This window comes from Miniopterus natalensis, chromosome 3, assembly GCF_054644295.1.
Source record: "Miniopterus natalensis isolate mMinNat1 chromosome 3, mMinNat1.hap1, whole genome shotgun sequence".
In the NCBI taxonomy this organism is placed as follows: Eukaryota; Metazoa; Chordata; class Mammalia; order Chiroptera; family Miniopteridae; genus Miniopterus; species Miniopterus natalensis.
In genome coordinates, this window is record NC_142083.1 from 22,057,438 (window position 1) to 22,072,249 (window position 14,812).

Sequence of the window (14,812 nt, forward strand, 5' to 3'; positions counted from 1 at the left end):
TCAATTGGCCACAAACTAAATTACACACCTAAGACCTTGTTTTTTATATTTAAAAATAAAGTGTGAGTGAGCGTGTGTGTGAAATAAACATACATAAAGCTCTAGAAGTCAACTTTCATTTCTCAGAAATGCATTGTACTTTTCCTGTCATCTTGTTCTATGCTGTTTTTGGTACTCCATTTTAGGGAAGTGTCTTGGTTAAGGAAACAAGTTACTGCTGCAAATCAACGGCAGCATTATAGTAACTTAACACAGTAGCTGATTGCTTTTCATGCATGCGAGAGGTAGAGGCAGAGAATGCTTGTCAGGGAGCTGCTTCCTTGCTTCCCCTCTATGCCCTGAGCAAGGACCCAGCTTCTGTCTTGAGGGCTCCTGTGGCCTCCTTGTCAAACACATCGCTGCACCCACACCCCGTTGGTGAGCACCAGTCACATGGTGTCTCTCCTAGATGGGAGTGGGGTGGGGATTCCTAGTGTTGGGGTCTACACCCACTCCGCTTAGGAAGCAGGAGCTTGAGTTCGGTGAGCGCTTAGCTACCTGCTGCCACAAAAGAATTAAAACATCATCGTTTCCATTGCTCTAAAGCATTTATCGTCGCAGAGTAGGTTTGTAGTTGGAATGTTTCATTTTGGAGGCACCTGGCATTAGTCTTTTAACATTGTTCTTGGCTTCCTGGAACAGTGGTAAACCTTTAAATAGAAATCATTGCAACTCTTCTTGTTGGACTAGGTCACTTGGAAGGATATCTTTTTCTATTGCAAAGCCGTATTTGGAGTACGTGGAAGCATATCCACTTCCATAGGACTTCGGGGGTAAGAAGCAGAAAGTAGGTAAATTGTGATCTCTTAAGTGCATCACAGACTTGTCTGAACACCCAAATTAGCAGAAGCATGGTGGACAAGAAAAGGGAAAAGTCATTTGTGTCCACTTGAAATTGTGTTCGGAGGGTTGACTGGAAGGTGGAAGGTCGTGATCTAAGGTAGGGAGGAAAATAACATTTATAAGTATGTGTGTGTGTTAGTACCTGTACTGAAGAGCTGGCTGTCCTTGCTGACCACCTCCTCAGAAGCAAAGCCTGTTTTCTGGGCTCATAAGCCCCACTGAATTAGCATCTATCTGGCTCTGAAACCCGTTGTTTACTGATTGGTCAGATTACCTGTTGAATGCATACTCCTGGTTTTTCTGTGGGATATTTTTGCATACTGTACATCTTTTATGTTGTTTCACCCACCCCCAGTCCCTGGTGGGAGCAGGTCTGGGGGACCATGTTGTGTCCTGTACCTCAATCCCAACTTCTGATCGGATCAGAAATGAATGTCTAACCCAAGGGCAATCTGTGCAGTAACAAGCCTGTAAGAAATTGGGCTCCTGTTCCTGTGAAATCAGTGACCCCAAGTCTGTGACATCCAGTGGTGAGCGCTAGGGGATGGTGCCCTGTGGTTTGTGTGCTAGTGGAGGAATCTGGGGACAGAGAGCAGTCCCACAGACAGAGAACATATTGTTCCTGAATGTCAAAGAGAGCACTTTGGTTATCACTAGGACTGGCTGCAGGTGTCGCATCTATGATATTTCCTTTTAAATTCTTTAACCCCCCACCCCACTTGATTTGAGTTGATTTCTTTTCTGGGGTCCAAAGTATCTTGGATAGAACACGTCAGTGAGCTACCAAAGTAGACAGAAAAAATTACCCATGACAGTGTTCAGTTCTTCACGCTGCATCTGGTGTCCTTAGCTCACAGCTCATAGTGCATTATCAGGCATTCTGGTTAAATGTGTACCAAGGAATAGGGTAGGTACAGCCGATACTGCCAAATTATTTCCTCCACCGTATACCTCTATAATATTCGGACTTCATCAAGCCTACTTATTTTGTATTTTGGAAATCTCTAATGTTTGAATCTGCATTTGAATAGTACAGGCAATTTACTGATATTTCACGGGAGAAATTCCAATGCATAGCTTCCATTGTGTGTTGTTTTTCTTTTTTCTTTCTTTTTTTTTTTTTTTGGCCATAACCTAGTTGTTTGCTCAGCTTCAGACATATGCCTTTGGAAATTCAAGTCTTTATTAAGGGTGATAGACTAACCTAGTTAGCACATCAAAAGGGATGTTTAAAAATTAAAAAAAAAAAGAAAAGAATATAAACAATGTTTGAAAAAGGAGGGTAGGTAAAGAAGTCTGATAATTTAAATGCTTCATACTTTGTAGAGGTGTTAGGGAGGGGTAAGAGTTTCATAGAAAAAATAAAGTCAAATACTTTTCAGGCTTTTTATATAAATGGTAAAAATGATCATTATAGTTTGGTTTTCCTCTGCCTTCATTGGTGATAGGACATTGCTTCATCTGATTCCTGAGACCTCATTCTTGGTCATCACACTGACAGTCTAAACTGATGGAAAAATGTTATTAGTGTGCATTTATGACTGTCAACTTTATAATAGTCAATCAAATAAAAAATGACAACACTGAGGATTTGGAGAAGGGAGAATCTGGATCCGGTGTTGCCGAATATCAGCTTCTGCATCCAAGTATTGAGGGTAGAACCACAAGTAGGACCATCGTGAGCTCTTAAACGCTTCTCAGACTTTTCCGAGCATCCAAATGCATACCGTAGCTTCCAGAATTCGGATCATTTAGTGGTCGTCTAAGTGTTACCATTCTTCTAAAAAGAAATTACTGATGCTCTCACTGCAGCTAAAATTTCACTATTTCTTCCTATTTCGACTTTCTTCACTCTACTTCCAGCCCAAACCTTTCGAAGCTGTTAGAATATTCTCCCTTCTGCAACCAGTCTGGTTGCATACCTTCTCCCTGATTGCTCGGAACCATTTAGACCTGAGGCTACATTATTTATGCTGATGGTGCCCTTTATTTAGGGTCATGATCCAGTCCCTCTTGCTAGCAGCCCACTCCAACCCTCTCACCATTTGTGATGACTTGGCTCACACCTGTCCCTCAAGCAAAGGCTTATCCACGAGGTCTTGGTCTAGCAACCCTATGAGCCATTTATTCCCTCTCAGGCTGGGACCCCAGAGTTGGTTTTATAAGTTCAGTTGTCTAAGGACCTTCCTGTGTCCATGCCTTTGTCATACTCTGCACAGACCCCGGTAACAATATTCTGACTCATCCCTCTGATTGCAGTCTGCACAAACCTGTCCTCCCTGTGGTGGGAGTTTGATCTGTATATTTATAAATCAGAACCATGTCTATGAAGGACCTTCCTTTCCCACTTCTGCAACTCCATAAATACACCACTCTTTCCCAGTTGGTGCCTATGATTGAGTGATCCCTTCCATCTAGAATACCCTCCCCTTTTTTCCTGGTCCCCTCCTCCTATGATTCTAGATACTCGGCTGAGGGCGCACACCCTTCTGAAGGCCTTCTTGACCAGTCCAGACTGGGGCAGGTGCCCCTTTCTTGGGAGTCGTTAGAACTTAACAAAGCACCGGGGATGAGACTCTGTTGACCCTACTAGAGGTTCCTTGACACAGAATATTTTAACCTTCAGTCAAAGGATGTGTAGAGATTCCGCAAGTGCTACTGAAAATTTAAGGACAACAAAATTGATGTCTACTTATACCCCTTGATTCTCATGGGCACCAAAAACATAATGGGAGAGAAATAGATTCAAATCACAGTTGGACCTATCTTATAAACTCCTCCTAAAGAAGACCTGACTCTTGAAAGACTTGATGGTGATGATGATGATGATGATGATGACACAACAATGATGAAGACGATGAGGATGGCAGTGGTCTAGAGCTCAGAGATGAAGGAAGTCAGAAATTCAATGCTAGAGAAATTTGACGTCACATGATAAAGTCTTCCCTGCTGGTGTGGGTAGCAGTGCACATGGCTCCTAGGGTCTGAGAATGACCCCAACTTACAGCCAGCAAAGAGAAGGGGACCTCAGTCCTATAACCAAAAGGAATTGAATTTATTTCACAACCTGAATGAATTTGGAAGATTATTCCCTAGAACCTCCAGACAGGAAAGTAACCCAGGGCAAACTCCAGTGATAACCTTGCAAGACACTGAACTTTACAAAACTTACAAAACTGTAAGTTAAAAAAATGGACATTGTTTTAATGTTTGAAGCTTCTCGGTTGATAGTAATTGGTTATGCAATAATGGAGAATTAATACAGTGCTTTTCATTAGGTTGTATTAGATGCACAGGGCTAGGCAAAAGCAGGTTTGCAGTTGTTTGGAAAATAATACAGTAACAAATAATAATACAAGAATAAACTCTGTGTTTCGCATACTCACAACTGTAAACCTACTATTGCCTCACCTGTATATTATAGCAAGTTGAATTATGAAAGTTTTTTATTAAAGAAAATAAATTTTACTCTGTGACTATCTGTATCCCATTGGAAAGTTTAATTTATATGACCAACTTTATTTTTCATGCATATACACATGCCTTTGGATTTACATTTTAAAACAATATGCGGTGTTGATTCTAAGAAGCGGAGGTATTTGAATGTGGAAGGGGGTCGTTATTTCATGTAGAAGAAGGACAACTAAACAAAGCAATCATTTAACCTCACTACTTTTATAACGTGGATGCCCAAGACTCTGATTGGATTATGTAATTTTAAAATGACAAGATGTAATATATACATGAAAATATCTTGCTCTTTCTTTCCCACAGATGAGCTATGGAATTTTTTGCAAGCACGTTTCCACAAATATATCTGCCATATTTCAGCAAGTGGAATACAAAAGGAATTAATGTTACAAATGTTATCAAAGGTCGTTCTCTTCATTAACTAAGTTCCGTGAGCCCAGGTGCCAACAATTCTATAAATAGTGTACAGATCTTTTTCATAGCTGCAAAGAACCCAGGCTTATTTTAGAGAAAATATGGACTTCTGGTTAAATTAGTTAGTGGCGAAGAAACGTAAGTCACGTAGTTCCATACATTTATGTCACAATGAAATGTATATATTTAAAAGAATGGCCTCTGAACTCTCTTAAGGAAATAAATCATACATGAATATAATTGTTTCTCAAAATCAGGCATTTTGTGCATTTGTAAAATTTTTCTATAGGATACGGTATTTTAAAAAGTAGATACTGACATGTATTCTTTTTAAACACGGAAGGAATAAGTAGATCCAAATATTTTATTTTGAAAACCAGACATCTTAGATGATTAATTACTTTGAAAAGTTTTGGTGTTTTAATTTTTTATTATGTTGGTGTTTATACATATACACACATTTCCAAACACAGCCATCTAGTCAAAGGCTAAAAATCACTCACAGTCAGAATTCTAGGTTCTTACCACCAGTGAATATATGATTACCAGTTAAAAAAAAAAAAGAAAGAAAGAAAGAAAGAAAGAAAGAAGTCACTTTCAATTGCATTATTTTTTAATTTAATTTTTATTAAATACATTTTTTATATTAGAATTAGAGAATAACTGTTCGTTCCCATGATCATTTCTCATGTGGTCAAAATATCACTCTTCCAACAAAGTCATACTGATTTATTTAAATGAGACATTTAGTTTATTGAACTGACAATCAGAATTAACAGTGCAGTGATATTTGTGAAGTCATTTAGAATGTCTGCTTCATTATAAAAACAAGAAAAAAAAACAAAATATAAAGACTATGGACATATTTTCACATTGTTCTCTGCATTGCCAACTTTGTTATTTTGAAACAAGTGTTTTTCTCGTTTCCTTCCCATCTAAATTCCAGAGCAGACACCTTCCTCAAGGATATTCCTAGTTTTCTTAAGTCCCTTCATGAACCCCTGTTCTTCTTATCTTAACCCATGTCCCACCATCTTTCCCTATTATCTATCTATCATCTATCTATCTATCTATCTATCTATCTATCTATCTATCTATCTATCTATCTATCTATCTATCATCTATCTATCATCTATCTCTATCTATCTATCTATCTATCTATCTATCTATCTATCTATCTATCTATCTATCTATCTATCTATCTATCTATCTATCTATCTATCATCTATCTATATCTATCTATCTATCTATCTATCTATCTATCTATCTATCTATCTATCATCTATCTATCTATCTATCTATCATCTATCTATCATCTATCTATATCTATCTATCTATCTATCTATCTATCTATCTATCTATCTATCTATCTATCTATCATCTATCTATCTATCTATCTATCATCTATCTATCATCTATCTATCTATCATCATCTATCATCTATCTATCTATCATCTATCTATCATCTATCTATCTATCTATCTATCTATCTATCTATCTATCTATCTATCTATCATCTATCATCTATCTATCATCTATCTATCTCTGTCTGTCTGTCTGACTATCTATTTTTTCAGTTTCCTGGCCTCTCATAGCTTGCTTTTAATGATATTTTTATTTTAGGGTTTCCTATTACAGTTTTTCCCTTTCCCTACATAAATCAGGAGGAATATTCTAGAATACTTTCTGGGCCCTCAGGGTTCACGTTCATGCTTCCCAGCACCGTCACATTTCTGCTCAGGTCTCCACTCAGATCTCTTTCTCGTTCGGAGAGAGCCAGACCATTTACATTTGTTGCTTGTTTAACTGGGAAGCACTTATTTCTCTCGTCTTCTTTTGTTCTCCCAGTTGTCAGGCCTCTGAGCCTTTCCCACTCTGCCTAGAGTCCGAGGTCACCGTGCTGAGCCACCGCCATAGTACCCTAGTGTCCTTCAAACTCCTAATCCTGTAGCAGAATTTACAACCCGGCTCAAAGCTGCTGCCTTCTCACCCACAGTGAGCCCGGGTCGGCGCTGCCCTCTTCCGTTTTCTCCACTGCTCTCTAATTCCTCAGGCGCAGAGACTGGGAGTGTATGCCCAGGAATGGCCAGCACGCAACTGCTCAGTCAACACTGAATGAATAAGTATACAGTACTTTATTCCTATTCTATTCTCACTGCTATTGTTTCAGAAAATTCATTATATGTTATATTAACCTGTAAATATTTCCATCTCTCTATAGTCCAGAATATTTATCTTTCATATATGACACATATATAATAAATTATAATTCATATCAAATATTATATATTCCTGTGACCAAGCGAGATCAGAATATTATGTGCCACTATTTATTCTAATTAGTTTTCTTTTAAAAATGGCCCCCAGACACCAGGGCCTGTTGGTTTGATGCACTCTGTGTGTGGAGCTGTGGTTGACCTAGTCTCATACTGTCACTCTGATCTTAAGAAGATGATGATAATAGTGATAACAATAGCAATAATAGTGATAAATTAATAATTACAGTGGTAGTATTTATCAAGCGATTTCCACAGGCCAGGCACAACATTAATTGGCTTATATAGATCATGCCATTTACTCCTAATGAACCCTGTGAGTTACATCTTATTATTTAATATTATAGATGTAGTGACCAGACATTGATTTTTGACCCTAGGCATCTTTATTTCCCCAGCACACACGCTAAGATGCCTCACCACAATGCTATTGTTCAGTCTTAAATCGTGTCTAGAATTATGTTGTAAATAACCATCTAAATAACCCCAGTTCATTTTCGCGCTGGGGATACGAACATTTTTGGACTAATTTTTTGCTGCTTCTTTCTCTTTCACCTCACATCCCGATAATTACAGTTATTTTGAAGTTCTTTATCTGAATATGTTTATGAGATTCCTTCTTATACAATTAAGGTAAAGGGTGTTAATAGTATACACTATCACTACTTTTAAATGCATCCAGAGCAAGTATTCAGTATTCTCTTGCAAATGGCCAATAAACAAATTATACTAATACTTATGTCTATAAAATGTTAATTATCCTATTGTCTAAGTCTCTCCAGGCTGCTATAAAAGAGTACTATAAGTTGGGTGACTTATAAACAACATAAATTTATTTCTCACATTTCTGGTGGCAAGGAAGTCCAAGGTCATGGCACAGGAAAAGGTGGTGTCTGCTGAGAGCCTGCTTCCAGGTTCACAGGTTTTGTGAAGTGTCCTCACATAGTGGAAGGGTTTAGGGTGCACTGTAGGGTGTCTTTTATAAGGGTACTGATTCCATTCATGAGGGCTCCATCATCATGTCTTAATCACCTCCCAGAGACCCACCTCCTAACAACATCACATTGGGATTAGGTATCACTGTAAAGCGTGTGGATTCAGTGGACAGCACATGTTAAACACATTGTTCTAGGTTTCGGTGGGTTAACGAATAGTCAGTGTCTGGAGAGTTTGATGTGGGTCTTGAAAAAGATTGAATGCTTGTACTCATTTGGTATATGTCTTATACTAACTACTAAATCAACTCTTCTGCATCAATTTTGAAGCCTGACTGTTTTCCAAAATCACACCTTATGTAAAAAACTAATACTAATTTTACAAATAACAACCGTCGTACCAAATATTACTTTGAGGTTTTGCATTATGGAACAGGTATTTTAGGAAAACCAACTCTAATATATTTTGAAATTCAATATTCTGGTTTATAGAGAACTGAATTTTTATAAATTTAATTAGTCCATAAGATTCTTCATATTTTTTCTCATCCTGAGAACATTTTTAACTTAGAGATATGAAAGGTGAAGTTTGAGTTTCATCAGCTAGAGGTAAATATCATTATTGTGTTTCTGTGGTATTGCCAGGCTTTGCTGATGTCTCTGAATTTCATTTTTCTCATCTACACAAATGGGAATAATCTCCTCTGTAACTTTGTGAAGATTAAATGCAAAATGTAAGTAACCGTTTTCACACTGTTACTAGCAAATCATATCCATTTTTCCTTCCTGAATAATATAAAGATCATCTTTTCATTGAAGTCTCTTTCTTAATATTTCTGTGAAAGATTGGAAAATGATCCTCCCTCTATGGGCTGAAATGAGGTATCGGGATAGCACCGCATTGTCATGATGTAGATGAACAGCCACATGGCGCCACGGGACGCGCCTCTCTACCCACTGCTGGAGCTGCAGGCGACGCCTTCGCTGTTGCATAATTGTCAAAAGACTTCATATTTGTTTGTTCCTTTTTACTTATTTCAGAGGATTGGTAACCAGGGACATTGCAACCGACAAAATAGCAACGGGCACCTGAGTCGCTCAGGAGAGAGAACTTGAGCCGCCAGCACTGGGCGAGGAGAGCTTGCTGTGCCCCGTGAACGTCGCGTGTCCCAGTGAATAATGTGGAATGGCGGCGGGGGGAGAGCAGGGGAGCGTTTTTATAAGCGAGAGGGATCATGGTATGGCGTCAACACACTCAGGGTGTCACTTGGGGCGAGTCATTTGGGGTTTCTGGGCCTCAATTTTCTCATCTTAAAATAGGAAAAGATGGGTGTCTAGGTTTGTCTAGCTCTGCTCTCGAGCTCTTCTTCATCTCAATCAAATCTTTCGTTATAGGCAGCAAGTCACATCTGAATGTTTCAGTGCGGGGACATTATTTGAAATTAAGTAACATGTCAAAGTGATTAAGAAATGAGGATAGCAGGACATTACCAAATAGATTTGGCGCCTCAGTGGAAGGCAGATCGGTGTCAATATATGTATATGTGTAAATAGTTTGTTTTTTTTTACATGGAAATCTCCAGTTAGGTCAAGGCATGGACTTCATATTTGGGGAAGCACGGTCTAAAAGAAGTTTGTAAGTATGATGTCCACTGCCTCAGATGGTCTAGATGTTTTTTCTAGTTTGACTAAATCCTGGGGTAAAGCTAGGGAACAGGAACAGAGTGTTTCACATTGAGAAATCACGTGCAGTGGGCCTCTTAAGAAATAACCACCGGTCCCACTTAAAGAATGTTCTGAAGTACTTCTAGGGGTCCAGCATGCCAGTCAGCACTCCTGGGCTTCATGCATGAATTCAGTGCGGCTCCTGGCCTCCAGGGGTTCATTGCCAAACACAGAGAGAGACATCTAAGCTTGGAAAGCATGATAAAATTCCTTGGTGACGTGAAGAGGACAGGAAGTCATGCCAGGGATGGTGTCACAGACAGGTATTTGTGTGTCAATGAAGTGAAATACTGTCAGGGAATGAAATAGGACAAAGGCACTGCTTAGAGGGGAGAGGGAAAGTCAGGAAGACAAGAGTCTGTTTGGAAGCAGTGTGAGTGGAATAGCAACCCCAGGGGCAGAGTGGTGTTGAATGAAGTTACGGACAGACGTAACCATTCTGTGAGCAGCTCTAGGGGTCAAGCCAGAGACCTGGAGACTCTGGGTTTTGTTGACTGGGCAGTAGAACATGGAAGATGATTTTACCCAAGGAAGTGATGAAATCAGCTCTGCTCCTGCCAGCTGTGTGGAGAATGGATTGAAGCTTGTGGAGGCTGGTGACAGCGCAAATGAGAGATGGTAGCTCTTGTCCAGGAGGTAGGTCAGAAAACTTCAACCAAGGTCCCAAGCTCTTACAGTGGTTTCAGAGTTAGAGTTGGCAGGGTCTGGGGACTTACTTGTATCAAAGAGACAACGTAGGGTTGCAAAATTATTTATTTCAAAAAAATTACACATTTGGTAAGCTAGGCTAACACTATGAGCTTAGCTTCCATCACAAGCATTGCCCATTTGCAACAAGGAACCGTTGATTTTTTTATTTCATGTATGTGAATGTATTCAAATTCCCTTTTATCCAGGAGGAACCATCATAGAATTTTAAATGTAAGAGATTGCTGCATTAGCAGCAGGCAGCAAAGATGTTGCCTAATTTGTTGACAGTAAAGCTGTATTCATAAGTCCCAGCCTTCTCCAACATCTGTTTGCTTAGTACCTCAAGAGCTGAGGAAGTTTAAAAATCCTCACACATTGTTGCTTAGTCTTACGCACTAACTCAAGAATGTAACTCTCAGCAAGATTTTATTGGAAAGCTCTATCCAAGGGATTGACTGCCAGTTTTACTCAAAACTTAGCAATTAACCTTCTGTCTCTAATGTGTAAGTGCTGGTCTCCACCTGTGGAAAACTCACTGTCATTGTGACACTCTTCATTTAAGGAGAAGTTTCATTCTGTCTTTTGGGAGGCACATATTGCCTGCCATGTCATAAATGCCCAGTGCGCACTGAAGGAGGGCATTCGTCTTAATGCTGCCTTTAGGATGTGACTTTACCTAGTAGGCATGTGAACAAGATCTTTTCCTTGTTGAAACTGCTCCCTTTAGCGTCTCTAATTTTAGGAAGTGGCACAGGGTGCTGTTTATGACATTGGAGTTTGGGGCCTTTAAGTTTTAGATTCCAACTCAGATCTGCTCCTTGCTATCTGTGTGACACTGGTCCTCCAGAAACTCCACGTATCTGCCTGTAAGTTAGGAAGATAGTACTTACCTTAGAGGCTCATTGTGAGATGTGCATGTGAAAATGTGTTTACAACAAATAACAGCGTTTGTCTCTGAGAAAATATTTGATGTATATGAGCCAGTCCTCTTCCTAATTAATTAATTGATGAATTGCCATGACCATTATAGTTATTACTTACCTGTCCCATGCACAAGGAGATAGGAAATGCCCTCATCTTCACAGAGAGATGTTGTTTTATACCTTTTCTTCTTTTTTCTTTTATTTAGTGGCTGGCTATGACAACATCAAGCGAACTGAAGACAGAGTTTCTAACTCTTGGCATTCTCTGCCAGGGAACACCACAGTAAAGAGATGTTCTTAAATTAATGGGTGAACAATATGTATGTAATAATATAGTCATGATTCACTGAAGCATCACCCTGTTTAAGACCCTGTCTCATCAGTGCAAAAACTGGATTTGCCCTCAAGTGGATAGTTGCTCAAGGTCACTGTAATTTTGAGTGGCTGTGTCCTACTATTAATGTTTCATTTAATACCTTTGTAACCTGGTACTAGAAACAAATTTTACAAACGAGATGAAAGTGGGCTAAGAGGATCTCAACATTATTTAAACATTTGAATGGTTAGCATTTTTAAAGCTGCGGAGACTTTGATGGATCTTGGAAGCTAATGGCTTCCCTCTGGAACTTGTGTCTAAATGACGTCTGCCTGTTCAGTTCCTAATTCAGAGAAGAGCTGCCCATGTCCTTGTGAATGGGTTGCTGGGGTCAGCAAAACAAGGAAAAATCAATAGGTACTTGGGTTTATAAAGTCCCCCCTTATGAGTGGAAGGAGTGGAAGACCTCATTAATCCACCATTCATTCATTCATTCATTCATTCAACACATGTAGATCATGGACCAACTATGTGTGTGTAATAGACACTAGGAGTACAGTTCTGAATGAGGAAAGTAAATTTCCTGCCCTCGTGTCATCTTAATGCTGCCCTTTAGGATGTGACTTTACCTAGTAGGGATGTGAACAAGATCTTTTCCTTGTTGAAACTGCTCTCTTTAGTGTCTCTAACAGGATGTTATAATCAAGTTAACCTTCATGTGCATGATCAATCACTTAATACTAAGGACACAGCAAATGCAGGATCAAAATTCAAGAGAGAGAATTGAATGAGTTCAATTCTATTTAATCTACCCTTTGGGGTAAGGACACAAGTGTATTTTAAGCTTAAATCTGACCATTTCAAATAGTTATTATATTTGGCTAATGAACTAGCATTCCAGAGGGAAAAAATCAATCAGAACTTAGTTTCGTGTGCACTTATGGAGTCTGAACAAAGGAATTATAAACTAATGAAGAAATGAAGCTCCATAGAATATTTGAAAGTTTTAAAAGAAATATTAAAAACTACAAAATAAGGGAATTTTAAGAAGTAAGTTATAAAAGAGATGGCAGTGTTCCTGCCAGGGGATTGGCTGCACCATTTTTCACAGAAGATTTAACTCGCATTATTATTCCCAGGGAGAATCCCTTCATTTTCAGTTAGAAAAGTACAGAACCAAATAAAACTCTGAGATGCTAATGGAATACAGTGATAGAATAAGATACTTCCAAATAAAAGTATTCTATCAAGCCCAGCCAGGCATGGCTCAGCAGTTGAGCATCGACCTAGGATCCAGGAGATCATGGTTCGATTCCCAGTCAGGGCACATGCCCGGGTTGTGGGCTCGATCCCCAGTCGGGGACGTGCAGGAGGCAGCCGATCAATGACTCTCTCATCATTGATGTTTCTACCTCTCTCTCTCTCCCTCTCCTTTCCTCTCTGAAGTCAATAAAGATATATTTTTAAAAAAAGGCTTCTATTAAAATGGACTGATAGCCTATTTTTTAAATGCTATCATTTATTAATAGAGCTTTATTAATGAAGGAAAAAATTAAGATTATTCTATATAAGCAATTTTTCAAAACAAGTCTTTTATTTTAAGATAGTGGCATTCAAGTATTACATGGTCTATGATATATACAATGGAGAATGTGTGGTATTTTTACATGTGTGGTTTAAAAGCAATGCTATAGCCCTGCTGAGGAATAGAATTTGGTCAGTAGTCGGAGACTCTTCTCTGCCCTTCCCTCATGGTGTCTCTAACTAACTCAGAGGTAAGCTCTCAACTGAATATCGTTGAGATATTATTCTTTCCCTTAGATTTCTTTATGTTTCTCCAAACGTATGCACCCAGATATGCAAGATATTATTTGGTTTTTCTGTTTTTGACTCGTGCATGATTAGGTTACATAGTCTTTGCAACATGCTTCTTTAAAACTCAACTGTAATGTTTTTCAGGTCTTTTTGTGTGTTGCTATAGGTGCTTGTAGATTATGCATTTTTTTCTTTTTTTTTCTTTTTTGCTGATGCTTCCTAGTTTATCATGTGAGTATGCCAAATGCATTTATCTTTTCTCCTGAGAAGAACTTTGCAGACTTTGCAGGTTTTGCTTTTAGAAACATATGGTGTGGGACATAATTATGCGGGAGCCCTCGTGAGGGGGTACAAGTATCTCTCTTGGGTGTGCACGGAAAAGTACTGGCTGTCTTGTAGGACTGGAGTATCTTCAACTCCTCTCTAATGCCAAAAAGCTTTCAAAAGTAGCAGTACAAACTTACATTCCCATCAGCAGTGAACAATCTTTTTCTCCATATACTCAGCAAAACTTGCTCTTTCCAAAGTATATGTTGGGGCTGTTATAGCAAATATGGTGGGTTTGATGTTTGCGTTTCCCTGACTTCTGCACTAATAGCACTTTTATAAATTTATTAAATACTCATTTTTATTCTTCCATTAAATGCCTATTTATGTCTGTACATTTCTCTATTGGTGCTTTTCTGGTTATTTTAATTCTCAATAAATTTGGATACTAATATTTTATTAGTTGAATGTTATAACCATCTTCTTCAGTTTGCTGTTTCATTTTTTGATGAAGTCCTCTGATGAATGGAAGTGCTTATTTTAGTGTTGTTAAATTGATCAGCCTGTTCTCTTTAAGATTGATGCTTTTGGAATCTTGTTTAAGAAATCTTACCTACTAAAACAACATTAAAACATTTTCCCATGTTTTAATAATTGCAAAGTTATACCTTTTTACATTAAATTCTTTAATTCATTTGTAATTGACCCTTTTTTATTGACCTAGCATAAGGCAAAGATTTCATTTTCTTCTTTCCCATGTAAATAAATGATTTGTCCTAATACCAGCTGTTGAGCAGATTGCCATTTGTCCCATAAGCGGTAATGTCATCTCTGCCATGTATCAAATTTCCACATTATGTGTGTTCTACTTCTGGGAAATTGGGGGAGAATTGCAGCTTGACTATTCTGAGTCTTCCTATTTATGGACTTGCTGTCAGCCCACTTAATTTAATTATGCCTTTCAATGATGTATGTACATTTTTCTTAAAGGCCATGCACTGTTCTTTGTTTCATTCATTCTTAGGCTCCTTGGAGTTTTTGTTGATCTTGGAAGTGCTATCTTTTTTATAAGGTGCATCTGCTAAGACTTTCTTTTTT

General features: G+C 38.5%; 1 protein-coding gene across 1 annotated transcript in view; it reads left to right on the top strand.

Moving 5' to 3' along the window:
- CTNND2 (catenin delta 2) overlaps positions 1 to 14,812 on the top strand; it is a 688,599-nt gene that overhangs the window by 248,661 nt on the left and 425,126 nt on the right. The window lies entirely within an intron of this gene.